Genomic DNA, 14,651 nt, shown 5'->3' with positions numbered 1-14,651 from the left:
GTAATTTGAGCTCCAGACTGTAGAGATTTAGCAAAAAGAGTTGGACACTCACTCAGAGGATAAAGATAGAAAAAAGCACTTTTGACAGGATTTTTCCTTGCCAGTGCTGGTTTGCAGACAAGTTGCCTAAAGGATATGAAATTGGGATAATCTATTGAGGGCACGTATTTGGCTGTGCTACTGAAGCAATTCTTGATCTGCAATGCATTTAACACGATAGTATTTTCTTTATTTACCTTTTCTTCTCTTTTCCCTCAGAGAACAACTGAAAGCACCATGTCACCCAAGATCACAGGCAAAGTATCATACAGAAGAGAGCCTTGGGCAGGGTCCTCATTCACCTCAGGCTTGACGTGCACCAACACCTCCCTCAGGACGTGAGCACTGCCCTGGAAAGGCCGTGGAGGAGAAAGTGTCAGCAAAGGTGCTATAGCTAAAGGTGCATCAGCCTTGACTCTTCTCTTAAGACTTCCTTTACTTTTTGCTGTAATGTCCATAGCCAGCTACCTTGCTCTCTTTTACGCAATTGGCCATCCTATGAGAGACCCCAGGGGCTAGAACTCAAAAGCGATGTTGTTCTTTCTTTGTAACCAGTGTGCACTAATAATTTGTATGCCAGCTTCAACCTCTCCCAAATATTAAGGGATCTGGGCTTGGGCCACATTATTTTGGGAGTGGGAAATGCCATTGCCCCATGTTCTGGCCTAGCACTATGCAAATTTTTTTTCCTGTACTGAGGAGCTCAAGGTTTCTTTTCTTTTTCTTTTTCTTTTTTTTTTTTCAGGAATACTGACAGAATTCCTGTCCTGCTGTTCACTCAACTCTGAAGCTTACAGAAATGTTTTAAGTTTCCAACAAAAGGAACGGTTACAGTTTTTAAAATGACCATTTCTCCAACTGGCTTCCTTTCTCTGGTACACTCCTTTAGCAAGAGGAGGGGGAGAGATTCTGCCATAAGCAGATGAAGCCTTTTTTCAGTAGCTCAGATGCCGACTCTCCATCTCTTCAGCATCCAGAGCAGGCTGTCTGTGGTGGACTGAAAGTTGTCTCATCAGACTTGCATTTCAGCGTTGCCACCTGCCATGTTATGACAAGCTTTTAACTTTTGATCAGCGGTGGATGGAAACGTGTCACTGCTTTGGGAGCAGCACAGCACAGGCTGCCAAATACAGTTCATGCTGCAGTGGTGTCAGCCCCTCCAAGGCAGACACCCATCCCAGCCATGGCACTCGATGACCGAAGAAGCCAGGACTCTTCAAGTGGCCTAAACAGACCTGAGGCAAATAATTTTCTGCATGAGCTATAACAAGTAAGAGGCTGGGCGCTAAGAAGGGAAGCTGGGAGGAATTTTTCAAGAAATAGGTGTTTATGGGTTTGCTGTACCAGGACTGTCTGTGTAAGAACCTTAAAAGCAGATGTTGGAACTGGAAACTTCCCATGGGGACTAGCTGGTTAATAGGGGCCTGTATGGGCTCTGCTAGTTCATCTGTGCTTGTTGCCACTCGTGGTGGAGGGGAAATAAAACATCAGCCTGAAAAAAATCCCAAAGATGAGAGTCTATACTTCAGAGGGCTCAGCTGGCGAGAGCCGCAGAGCAGGAACTGGTGCTGTTTTCACGGTCTCTTAATGACTTGTTTTGTGTTTACTCCCTTGCTGCTCTCTATCCATTTAGGCACACCTGAGTGACACAGCAAAGAAGGCTTTTCGTGACAAATTGTCCCTGCTTTTCCAGCTGACCGGTGCATTGCTGTGGGTTTTTCTCTGCTGTGGTGCTGCAATGGCTCTGTTGTGCTCTGAAGAGATGATCAGCTTTAAAAGACCTGGTTCCTGATGTTGCCAAGCACCCCTCGGTGCTGAGCCCATCCCACTCACTGCCGTTGCTTCACTGAAAGACACAATCACAGCAGGTAAGCAGCCCTTTAACCAGCTTTGCGAGTTCAGGATGCACTTGGGAGATGCCTTCAGTGTTGACAGCAGCCATGCAAGTTTTTAGATACCCAGTTTCTAGAGGCACTGAGCAGCTGAAGTTCTCACCAATTTTCTCTGGAGTAATAAGCACTCAGTGCTTCTGAAAGCGTGCATTAATTAGCCTGTTTGACATTTTAAACAGCCTTTGCCTTGACCCGAGAGTACAGCTACACCAGTAAATACAGCAGGCCAGCGCTGCTCGCTAGCCCTGCGGGCAAGCAGCGTGACCCAGCCTGTGACCCTACAGCTGAGACCTCTTCACCCCTCAACCAGGGTGGCCTTACCCATGTCTGACCACAGTCCGAGAGTGAGTTGGCACAAGCCAAATCCACGCCAGGGAGTGTGCTCAGCACAAAACCAGCGTTGGATGATCGCCAGACAGTGCTCAGGCCCTGGGCACGTTCAGCACAGATGTGTTCTTGGAGATAAGGGTGGGCCATGGGGAATCTGTATGCTGCAAACCCCTCCATCCGTATGCAGCATGAGAAGGGCAGGTTGGTCACGGCCAAGTTTCAATGATAAACTACAGGAAAAATCTCACTGCTTTGTTGCTTTCTGAATTTTCAGGAAGGAAAAGGCCTTACTCCCGGCTGCAGGAGTAAGGCTTGGCATGGGGGCTCCTTCTGGGACAACTCAGAGAGCTACTACGAAGGCACCAGCCCAGAGCAACCGGGGTTGATCCCAGCTTGCCTGTTCCTGGACCATTTCATGGGTATAGCGGGCAGATAAGATGCTGAAAAAGTAATAAGTGGCTTAGCTGCAACCCTCTGGCACTGACTGCGTTGGCTCTCCTGCTCTTGCTGCCCCACTCCCTCATCGTGCGGGCTCCTTGCTGCTCCTTCCTTCAGGCCCTTAGGAGGAAGGGACGGCTGATCTTGCTAGATGGCTAACATGCGTGTGCGTCAGGAGCAACGGCTGGTGTTACCCGGGAGGAGAAGTCATGTGGATAAAAAAGGGAAAATGAATCCCTGGTCTCTCAGTGCTCCCAAAACCAGCCTGCAGTAACAGCTGCATTGTTGCAACAGTGCTGGCTTTCTCACAGCCAAACGCCAGCAGCCGAGTTATCTTCGTTTTTAACTGCATGATGGGCTTTTCTGTGATTGTATTGTTTTGATTGAATATTCCTTGGGTCTGGTTCAATTTTCTACCGACATCAGTCCCAAGCCGGGCCTTGGAGTCTTCTAATGAGGTCAAGAAGCTACCGCAAAATTTAGAGCAAATGGGAAAAAAAGAAACACTGGTGACAGGTCGCTTACAATTTTAAAAAGCAAGAGCCATCCTCCCTGGTGGGCTGCCCTTTTCTATCCGTAATCTGTCCTTTTATCTCTACAAAGCAGGTGGGAGATAACTCACTGGCAGATCCCTCCCCTGTACCGATAAAAGGGGTTTTCATTTACCAGCGCGTTAGCTTGGCACTGCAGAGCAATATTAGAATGATGACTCCCCTCACACTCAATGCACTTCCAAACCCCACTTATAAACTTTAAAAAAAGGAGCTGACGATTCATTGTCCTTGGATGAAGAAGAAGAAAAATGGCACGTATGTCTTGAATTTTCCCTTATTTAATACCCACAAATATTTTGTTCTGATGCGCTACCTTCCATCAAAAAAAATGTGTAGGTTTCTCCTGAGGTTAACCTCCCGTTTTCTTAGGAAAAAAAAAGCAAAAGAAAATTATCACCTCTGTAGATGGGAAAGCAGAGGCAAAAAGAGGGCAAGAGACCTGTTCTGCAGAGCTGGAAAAAGACCACATCACTGATTATTAGAGTAGTAATTTGATCACAAGCCCTTTAACGTTGAGGGCGGATTAGCTAGTGATGCAATTAGCAAGGAAAATACCCATATTGCCACTTGCAATGTGCTGGGCTAATGTGTCGCTTATTTTGTTACACATCTGTCTACCTACAGCAGGAATCAACACAGTTTAGAAAACCCTTTTTGTCTACCCATATCCTTTGAAGTTAAAAAAAAACCTTCATTGGCTCTTTCCCCGAGCCCCATCATTCAGGGCAGGGCAGGATGGACTTTGTTCTCATCAGCATGGTGGTGTTTAATACATACGTTAGAAAAATAGACATTTTTTAGTCTTATTTCCTGAAAGAAAACAATTGGCTTTTTATATAAGGTTGTCCTGCCTTTCTGCCTGTCAGATCCTCCTTAAAAACTTCTGCATCCTTTGGCCGGTGTTAACCACGCTTGCTGGAAGTGTTGAGGTCTCGGCAGTAATTACGTTCGTATGAGTTTTGTGTAGTTTAGTTACAAAGAAAGGAGCGGCAGAAGACGGTGCCTCCTGGAAGGAGATGTGAGCAAGACTTGGCAAAAAGCTTTTTGGAAATGCGGAAAAGTTGGGAGGGTCTGGGGAGGGGGTGGGGGGAAACAAACCCCAAAAAACAGAAGACCCCGTGGGACCAGCATAGCGTCCATGGGTGGCTGGTGCCTTTGCACTTGGCTGAGAAGGGCCCACCAGCAACTCCTGAGGATGGCCTGGTCTACTGGTGGGACATATCCATCTACCTTTCCAACCATACTAAATTTAAGAACCCGTGAATGTTAGAAATAAGTCAGACTGAGGAAAAGGCACACAAAAGGTTTACTTTTGTGTCATTCTGATAGCTCCAATTTCAGAGTTAGAACAGGAGTTTTTTCTTCTCCAAAACTTCTGAGGCCAGAGGGTTCCTCCTCTCAGTCTCGGTCTCTGTCTCCTGCAAGACAGACTGACTGGAGAGAGGCAAGGAGTGATTTTTGTTCTTAATGTTTTGCATTTAACCATAATGGGAGGTGGTACGAAGTGAGACCAGGAGGGTGGAGGCTCTTTGGTTTTGACTGAAGCTCTCTGAAGGCTGCTAAAAAACCCGTAATTGGTGTTTCTAATTGGGCCAGGGAAACAAATGCCTGTGTGCTAATCCTATTAGAGAGTGAGGCTTAAGCCTGGGTATCTGTCAGCATGAACCTGTTCCCCCAGGCCTTGGTAGTGATGACTTCTTAGCCAAAGCTTCCTGCTGTGTATAAAGTATTGTATCATTAAGCCTACGAGCAGAGCAAGGCTGCATTAGCTTTTCCCATGGTGCTGCCTAGACCGGCTCCGAGCCACAGACGACATGACGGCAAACGCAGCATCAGCTCGCCGAGGTCACCGTCTCATTGCTGCCAGCCCGGGTATTAGTACAAGGAGGAGAGAGCTTCACTGTGTCCTCACCACAGCCCTGCCTTGGGATTGACTGCCACAATGGAGCCGCACCAATGCATGCTGTCGCCTGCATGTCATCACAGAGAGGACACGAAAACCCACTGAGGAAACGGCCATCTCCTGCCTGAAGTTCCACCTGGAAGCAGGGGCATCGGCAGCCACTTTGGGAAGACTGCATTTGATGTCCGTCAGCTGCACTTTGTCCTGTGGGAATTTAAATACACTGGATTTGGGTTGATCCTGAGCAGAGTGCAGTAAAAAGAAAGGCAGAAGCCCACGTTGCAGGCCAGATGGATCCAGGCAAAGCTGGTTTTGAGAGCAGACATGTCTAACAACATTTTATTTTCCACTACTAGAATTGTATGTCGACAGATTTCAAATATCTTTCTAAGTCCCAGTAGCCTGATTGAAAGCGGTATGTCTTTATCAGACCAGTTATGGCCCTTCTGAAATCTGAGTCTCACTAGCTGCATCCAAATCTTGTGCTTTGAGTATGTTCCTAATTAAAGCAGATTGGGCCTTTGGGGAAGGAGGGGCTGCAAAGCATTTCCTAAAGCACTTTCTACTTGAATTTCATTTTGAGAAAATATACCTGAAGGATGACGCAGGAACTAGGATCGAGACAAATTTGGGTTTGGTGGGTCAATTATACTTTCATAGTATGTTTCTGAGGGACAGTGAGAAATGCAGGAAGCCCGAGTGATGAGCCCGAGGTAGCCTAAGGGTTTGACACAGAGGTTTCACCCTTCAGAAATATAAGGCATGAACTTAAAGCTGCCATTAAGTTGCTGACATCTTTTTATTTTAGAAATGCCTTAGAGCTGTTTTCTTCAATCATTTTGGAATGTGAGCTGAAAAAAAGCCATTCAGGCTAAACCAGAGGGATAAACTGCCCATCTCCCCAGTGCAATAAATACCAGTTCAAACACAAATGAAATCATCTCTCATCAGACAGGCCCTGCAATGTTGTGCCATAGAGTTTCTGCTGCCACCTACGCAAGAAACCATCAGGCAGGAAATAAGAACATGAAAAACAGGTTTCTGCAATAGTAAAGCAGAGCCGGTTTGATGGCTGACGCAGGATGATGCAAGCACGAGCTCTGAGGAGGAAAGTGTAGATCCATCTGAGTCACCTTCCTCCCGGCACCATCAGCCTTAGTTTAAAGATAAAATAGTCATTTTGTACTTGCTGTTTTCTACTGCTAAAATTCTTTCTCTGCGAAGATCTGGACACATCTCGTGTGTAAATGATATCAGCTGGGTTTGTGCTGCTGCTGGGTAAAGCACAGTCCTCACCTGCTTCCAGGTGGGGGATTTGGCTTGTTCAGGTGATGCTGCGGGGAGAGGGGATATAAAAAGGGGATATAAATGCCTTCCCAGCAGCCCAGCTGGATGGTATGGGCCATCTTTTCCCCTGCACTGCTTACTTCCAAGAAAACTGCAGCAAAAACTCTTGCTGTTTCTTTCCCCATCATCTCCAGCTACGCTTCACAATTTTTCATGGTTTCTCAATGCAGCCCTGGAGCTAAGGATCCAGCCCTGTCTCTGGGAGGGTGGTGAAGGTCAAGGTGATGGCCTGTCCTAGCTAATGTCATGGGAGAGCTCAGGCTCCCCAGCCCTCCCTGCAAAGCCCGCCAGCAGCACGGCCCTAGAGGACCATCACTTGCTGCCCCGGAGGGGAATTTCCCAAAGGATCCTCAGGCTCAGAAATAGAGTTGCTTGCCTATTTCATTACCAGCTTCTCCTTTGTGGCTTTTTCTACTTCAATGCCACCTTGGGGACATGGCAACCTTGGAGAAGTGTGACGTGCTGGAGAGAGGAAAAGCTGCAGCGTGCAGCAAATGGCTGGGTAAGCGCTTGCTTTCCCCTCTCCTCACCCTCAGTACCTTGGACTTACCCACAGTGCCATAAAATAAATGTGCAGTGCCAGTTCTACCTCTGAGCGCCTTCTCCTGTGTAACAGGAGTCTCTATAAACTGGCTCTATGATCACGTTGAGCCAGGAGGGTGGCTGCGGAGAGGAGGGGAAGGGTGCGGATGGGGCATCGAGCGCTCCTGCGTCTTTGCTCCAATATACCTGAGAAATGAGGAGGGTTCATACGGATTAGCTGCCCTGAGTGGTGATGAAGTCTAGAGCAGGCTGAGTGCAGAAGGCAACGGGGAAGCTGGAAGCCCTATTGAATGATCATTAGGATAAAAATCTCAATTTGTTTGATTGTTTAAATGTGGAGAATTCACATGGGCAACCTAAAATAACATGTTCATTAAGGTTTTGGCTAAATTGAGTGACTAAAGTGTAAAGCAGGTGGTGGAACAAGATGGAGGATCTCATGCTTATTTGCACCTGCTGTGGATTTGGCCCACTGCAGTCATCATGGAAAGGATGAAATGTAATTTTTCATGCTTCTCCTACCCCCATGGCTTCTGAATGCTTTAGTAGATGTGCAGTGAAGAGCTGCAAAGCAAAGCGTGTTTCTACCTGCCAGCAGCAGCAAATTCGTGAAGTCAGTGTTTTATGACTGCCAAATTACCCCGGAACTGGGAGAATCCGCAGCAGATACAGAGCAGCGTAGAGCAGAAAGAAAAGACCATGGAGCTTGGGGGTGAACAAACAGGTCTAACAGTAATAACTGTTGAAGCCAGTCTGAATCGTTCTTCAGCTCGTTTCTTAAATCTTGGCTTTCCTGGTATTGCCTGTGCCACTGGTGACAGTGTAATGGGATGTACGTGGTGGGAAGGTTGCATTTCTGAAGGCTCGGCTTTATCCATTTGATCAAAAATAAAAAATGAATCTTAACCAGGGGCAAGGAAAAGTTAATTGGAACAACACGGTTTGTGTGCTATTCTGCTTGCAGACTGTAACTCACATCAAGGGCTATCTCCTGTGGTCACTTTAAGGCATGCGCTGTGCTAAGCAGATTGGGTTATAGTACTTACTCTGCAAAGGAGAGAGCTTGACAAAGGATTTTCATCATGAAATGAATTTTTCATCTCTGCTGAACATATCTGGTGACAAGAGAAATGTAATCATCTGAGGTATCAACTGTCCCTCTCTACTGCTGGCAACGTGATTCGTGCCTCTTGCATGTGATACCTTCTCCCACGCTTTTCCTCTCAGGAGGAAGGAAAATGTATGTAACGTTTTATTTTGGACAGTATAGCTTTTCTTTAGGTTTGAAATGGCTGTTCTGGGGTATTTCTTGTTGACTTCTCATTTCTTATGAGGTAGAAAGCTAAAAATATCACTGGTACATCTGCGTTGTCTTGGGATCCCTTGTTGTATGGATAGAAATGTAGGCAGGTGGGGCATATTTCTACCATACTACCTTGGAGTTGCTCTTGCAATTCAAGCTTGCAGGGAATGGGTGGGCTTTGCAGTGCTTAACTGACTATAAAGCCTAGTGTTCCCCAAAATAGCACATCTCTCGCTTTGGGCAGACTTGGGATGGCACAAAGCTGGCAGTGCCATCTCTAGCTCTCAGAAGTATGTAACAGTGGAGTCCATAAATGACCTTTCTCTGCTAGGTCAGGGAGATGAGCTAGCATCTGGTTGAAAACCAGGGAATGATCCAGAAACAACAAGGCTGCCAGCCTGCTGATATCCCATCTTGGCCGGCTGCTTTCCAGAAATCAGCAGCTGGGATAACTCATGCGTGTGCTTTGGCTGATAACGGAGGTGTATCTTTCCCAGTGTTTTCTTTCTGGTGTCTTTTGAGACCCTTCTTCCTCTTCTGATCTCGCTGTTTGTAGCTCAATTTCTAGCCCAGGGTGTCATAGGGAAGCGGGCTCGGAGCCCCCAAGATGGTACCTAATGAGGCAGGTCTGCTCTAGCCAGGTCAGACATCCAAGTACCACATCTTCCTTCCTTCACCCAACCCTAAAATAACAGCCAGCACTCACCAGACCTACAGAAAGTTCTTCCTGTATCATCTCCCACTAGATACCTAACGGAATCGACCTGTTTGGCAGCGTTATGCTTTAAGGACGCACATCGGTCCCATTTCTTGAGCCCTGTGCCTCGCGGGCTGTTTGGTCTGGCAAATATTAAGCTAATCCTAAAACCCCTTGCTTCTTAACAAGCAAAGTATGCGGCATCTAGATGGAAATTTAACGAGGAGGCTGAGGAGCCTCCTGAGGAGCTGACAAAGCAGTGACCTTTCCTCTGTGGTGTGAGCCAGACCGAGTCCATCCTGAGGTGCCGAGATTAATGCACATGTTGGTTCCAGCCAAAAGCAAATGGGCATTATTGATATCATAAGGCTATTTTATTGGGATGCAATTTTCATAGCGCTGAACTCTTTGCTCAAGAGAAGCCTTGAGCTGAGCCGGCGCAAAGAATCATTGAATTATCTGCAATTCCTAATGCGAGGACGCACTGGGGTCAGGGCTGGAGCAATCTGTCTGAGTGTGGGGTTGGCCATCTGATATGATTTGGCAAATAACTCATTGAAGAGGAGTACAGGTTTCCTGTATTTATTTCAGTTTGCAACACGAAGTAATATGCATACATTTTAGTCAAAAGAGAAAAAAAAGACACAGCTACACTAATAAAGAAGCTGTTATTACCAGGAATTCTGAGCCATCCATGTCCTGAACACTAAAATCTTCCTATTGTAAGATTGTTTTGGCATTGTTTATAAAGTGCTAAAATTTAGCCCTTTGGCCTATTTTGTGCTTTAAAGAATGACTTTTTGTCTGCTAAATTACCTGACCAAACATGCTATAACCTAGGAAGCAAAACATCTCTATAAAATTCATTCGATGCTCATATTTGTTGCAATATAATTCCGAGTTTGACACTGGGAAATGAGAGCAGGGGATATCTGGTGATTTCAGAGCTCCCTGGGCAGCAGTTGGCTCCCTGCAAGGGGAAGAAATGCCACCAGCAAACAATGGTTGGGTGGAGAGGGTCATTGCATGACAAAAAAATAATTTAAAAAGTAATAATAAAATAATTTAAAACAATCCTAGCCTGGGACATGACTAGGGGTTGAGGGGACAACACTGAAAACAAGAGGCAGCCTTGAGATTAGAGGCAAGGAGACGAGGTGTGGTGGCAAAAGTGGAAGGGTGAAGGGGGAAAGCAATGTAGAAACTGGTCTCCACGCACTGAGTTAGTCTGGAAAACTAGTAAAGGGACAAAACCAATGGAGTGTCTGGGACAGAAAGGTATGTGCCAGATAGACTTAGCTATTATGAGCACAATCTTCTCTCAGCTACAACTGCTGCAGCTCCATCAACAGTCTGGCCTTGGCCCCTGTTGTTCCCGCCTTCCTGTAGCCATTCAATGGTAGCCGAGATTAACTTTTTTGAAAAAATAAAAAATAATTGAAGCTATGAAGCTGAGCTTGATGCATATCGAATGTTGGCCTTTCAAGCCTACTGATATTTTTAAAAAAATTTATGTAGAGACGGCTTGTCTGGCATCAACTCCCATCCCTGGGACATCCATACAAGAAAGGAGGTGACCCCTCGTCAGGGTCCTGTCTTGTTAGATTCAGACATTGTTAGGAGTTTAAGATTAGCCTTTATTTACTGCAGACTGCTCAGACCTTGTTGGGAGATGGCAAGAGATCAGACAAGAGGATCAGAACGGTCCCCTTTGGCCTCTTTGTCTTCCTGTATGAGCAGAGAGTAATTATCTTCTCCATAAGCCCTTCTTGGCTTTAGACTGGGTTTAAAAAAAAATAAATCCCCAAAACATCAAAGTTAATGAAATTACTAACACACTTAAGAAATAAAATGGCTCGACATAGGGTCAAGTGAGTCAGTACTCCTTGTCCTGGCGGATGGGGAGGGAGGGCAGGGGGAAGCGATGCTCCGGCACACTCTCGTCTGGGCAATGCCCAGCCACAAAAATTGCTTCAGTATTTCTGAAAGGCACCGAAGTGTATCTTGTACCTGGCTTCATGTTCTCCACGCCTAATTAAGCACAAGGTCCACGGTTTCGTGGAGATGATCTACGGGTGTGTGTCTGCGTTGTACCGCGTGTCCATTTCTTTTAACAGGTTTTAGTTCCATAAATTAAGTCACTTTAGCTTTATGCATGTTAAAGGAAGTCATTTAGGTACAGCAGGTTTCTGTGGCAGGAGTCGGGGGGGGGGGGGTTTGGGTCTCACAAAGATTAATTTGCTCTTTTAGAGTGCTATCCTTCCATCTAAGCTGATGTGAGAATCCTAACCACCTTTCTATTACGCCCCATTACCCAGATACATAAATCTGGTCAGGAAAATTCAGCTTCCAGCAGCTAGAAGTGATTCATTTTTGATGCAAGCAGAGTCCATGCAGGTTTGACGTGAGGTTTCAGCAAGGTAACAGGAATTAAAGGGCACATCTTAAGCTGATGAGACATTTGGATATCGGGATTCTTGGTGTTACAATGTAAATAATCTCTTACCACTCCATTAAATGAGAAGCTTTCAGGGCACATGGCTATTGTTAATGACGGCCTCCTAATCCTGACTTTCACGGAGTGCTAATTCAAGGTCTCCCGGGGCTTTTTGCAGAACACAACTATTTGCAAGTTAGGACTGCACAGGGAAAGGGATGCTAGGCTGAAATGCAAAATGAGAGGCCAGCTTGTACAACGAATCCTTGCTGCCATTGCTGCGTGACGCTTATTTACCCCACTTGAAGATACAGCTGCTGCGGAGGGGGAGGAGGAAAAAAATCCTTTCTCAGCTTTAACCAGAAAGGAAGAGTAAAGTGTGTTGCTAACAGATAGAAATGTCTCTATTATTGACACAAAGCTGAGTCCAGAAGACCTGAGTTTTGGAAAGATGTTGAACTGCTCCTATAAAAGATTAATTTTAGGCACTATCAGCACTCCCAGTAAGGTTTTTTTTTTCTGTGAAGAAATCAAATAATTATGTAAAAACTAGTTAAACCCAGCAAATATTTGCACTGCTGTAATTCCTTGGGCGGTGCCATGACTGAAAGCAGTGCAACACTGGAAGAAAGCTGATAAATGGTATTCATTTAAACTTGCAATTAAAGGGGAAAAAAAAAAATCTCTTCATTTGATGCTTGGAACAGTTTCACACAGATGGTCAAAACTGTCAGCGCATCTTGCGGGTATTCTTTGCCATACAGCGACAATTGTGGGGCCCTTCCTGCTGAAGGAAGACGAGATAACTTTATCCCCTCGTTGCGCTAAGCTGCAGCACTGCTTGTCACCTCTCAACAGCTCTTGCTGATGTGCCGTATTAGGGCTGCGAAGGTGACCTCCCCGGTGACAGCGGTGCCGGGTGGGATGCTTCTGGGCACTGGGCTTTGCAGGTTTGTGTAAGAAACTGCTTGCTCTTGAGTCCGTTGCGTTACGGTTACTGGCTGAGAGGTTTTATTTGGATGTCTGTCAGTTAGTTTCTGTGCTCCATGTGTTTTAATTACTCAGATGATAAAGCAAAGCTTTTATGATGTTCTAATATGAAAGCTAAAAGCACTCTTTTAATGCAGAGGTAGTAGCAATTTACCAGTCCAGTTGCTGCGGTCCATCTCCGGGCTTGCGTCAGCGTGCCTGTGAGGTGTTTTGTTCGTTACTGCTGCGATGGTCTCACTGGCAGAGAGACCCTGTCCTTCGCTGGGGCATTTCAAGGAAGCGGAGGGAAAAGAGCTTGGAGTCCTTTTTGGATGAAGGTGGCCTTTCACAGATGTCAAAGGAAAGGGAATCTCCTGACTACATCTGCAAAACCCCAGATTGCCAAGGGTGAAAATGGGTGATGAAGATGAATGAATGATAAAGATGCAAAACCCATCTCTGTTTTGTGTGCTTTGAACGACAATGAGTATCCTGGCTGTACATGCAAAATGCTAGCTCATCAAGTACAGAAATTAAGCTTATGCAGGCAGTTGTCTTTCAAGGACATCAGTCTGTGAGAAAAAGCTGTACCAAAGCTGACCACTACCACTCAGTTATGCAATGTTTTGGGGGGTTATAATCCAGTGTTTCCATTAAAACATCAGCTCAGCCCAGCTTGCCTGGAGCCTGCAATTCCTGATGGATATACAGCCCCCTCTTCAGCTGTTCACTGGTTCCACCACTCTGGCCAGGTCCTGCTTATTCCTCCTCAGTCACGCTGGGGAGACACAAAACCTACCTTAGTCTGTATGGCAACATGGTGAGGGTGGGTAGAGATTGCATTCATGGCTTTTTCCAGCACAAGATGCGGAAACGTCCTCTCATGAACTCTACAAACAGCAAATAGTTGGAGGCTGCGGGAGTATTTGGAAGCATAGCTATATGTTTGCTCTAGTCTTATATTTTTTCCCGAGGCATCTGCTTTTGGCTTTGTTAGAGCTCGGTATGTAGGGCTACATGGATGCTTAAGCAGCTTCAGTTCTCAAAGCCTTTGGAAAGTGTCTGCTTTTGTTTTTGATAAGGATCTGCAGTGTTCTTTCTGCCTCGCGCCAGCTATGAGCTCCGCAGTCTCTTAAACTAAACCCTGATGATAGGAACAGACCTAGTGCCTTGTTTGTTCACTAGTGACAAAACAACTGCACGTGAATTTCCAAATCCCTCTGTAAATAGGTGCTTACTGAGATCCTGTCCTTCAGGTTGTGGCTGTGGGGAGAAGGGTATGTGAAAAGCAAGTAGCTCTGAAGCAGACAAGCTAACCTCTTGCCTGTTGAAGAGTTGGATAAAGCAAAGCTATGTCTAAGTTGTAACCAATAACCTTAACTTCTCGTTACTGAGTAAACCGTATGGACAAAGACTTAGTGTAAAGTTTATTAGTCCAATCTATGTATGTGCATATATGGAGGATGGCCAGATACAGACTCATTGAAGAGGGGGAAATAAAAATGGATCCAATAAGATCAATGAGACTCAGTTCAAGTACCACACCAGTTGCTCAGGACGTGTGGGAGCTCTGGCGCTGCTCCTCTACTGCTCTTCTACCCTAATGGGAAAGTTTAATTTGGGGGCCAAAGTTGTCCCATGATAGCACAGGTGCTCCCAATGAAAATAAGTGTAAACCAAGTAACAGTGACCTGACTGGCTATAAAAATATATGTGAAATTTGTTACAAACATCTGGAGGCACGCTGGCACGCAGAGAGCCTATCCTGTAAAGCAAAGCTGCTCTCGGGCACAGTCTACAGTCAGTTCAAGGCGTACTATTACTATTCATGCACAAGAAACCCCATTTCACAACATCAAGGCTGTGACATAAATGACTGTAAACAAGGAAGCTCATAGCTGAGGTTGGCACTCCACCCTGGCCGGGTCACCTGCCAGCAAGGTCTCTTCTGGGTGACATATCTACAGGAGCGGAGGTCACGGAGACCGCTTTGACCTCTGCAGCTCAGACTGAGGTGCCACAGTGGGGTGTGCTTGGTCCTGAGGGTGTACCCTGGCTGGAAAGAGCAAAAAGTGCCTAAAACTAGTAAGACCTTGTCAGAGATACTGTGTGTGTTTGTCAATCTGCATAGCATGGTATTTTACAGTAACCATGGGGACTTTGGTCAAAGATGCCGCTAAGAAGTGCAGGGTAGCTAGT

This window comes from Aptenodytes patagonicus, chromosome 3 (assembly GCF_965638725.1).
Source record: "Aptenodytes patagonicus chromosome 3, bAptPat1.pri.cur, whole genome shotgun sequence".
NCBI lineage: Eukaryota > Metazoa > Chordata > Aves > Sphenisciformes > Spheniscidae > Aptenodytes > Aptenodytes patagonicus.
This window is presented reverse-complemented; position numbering follows the sequence as displayed.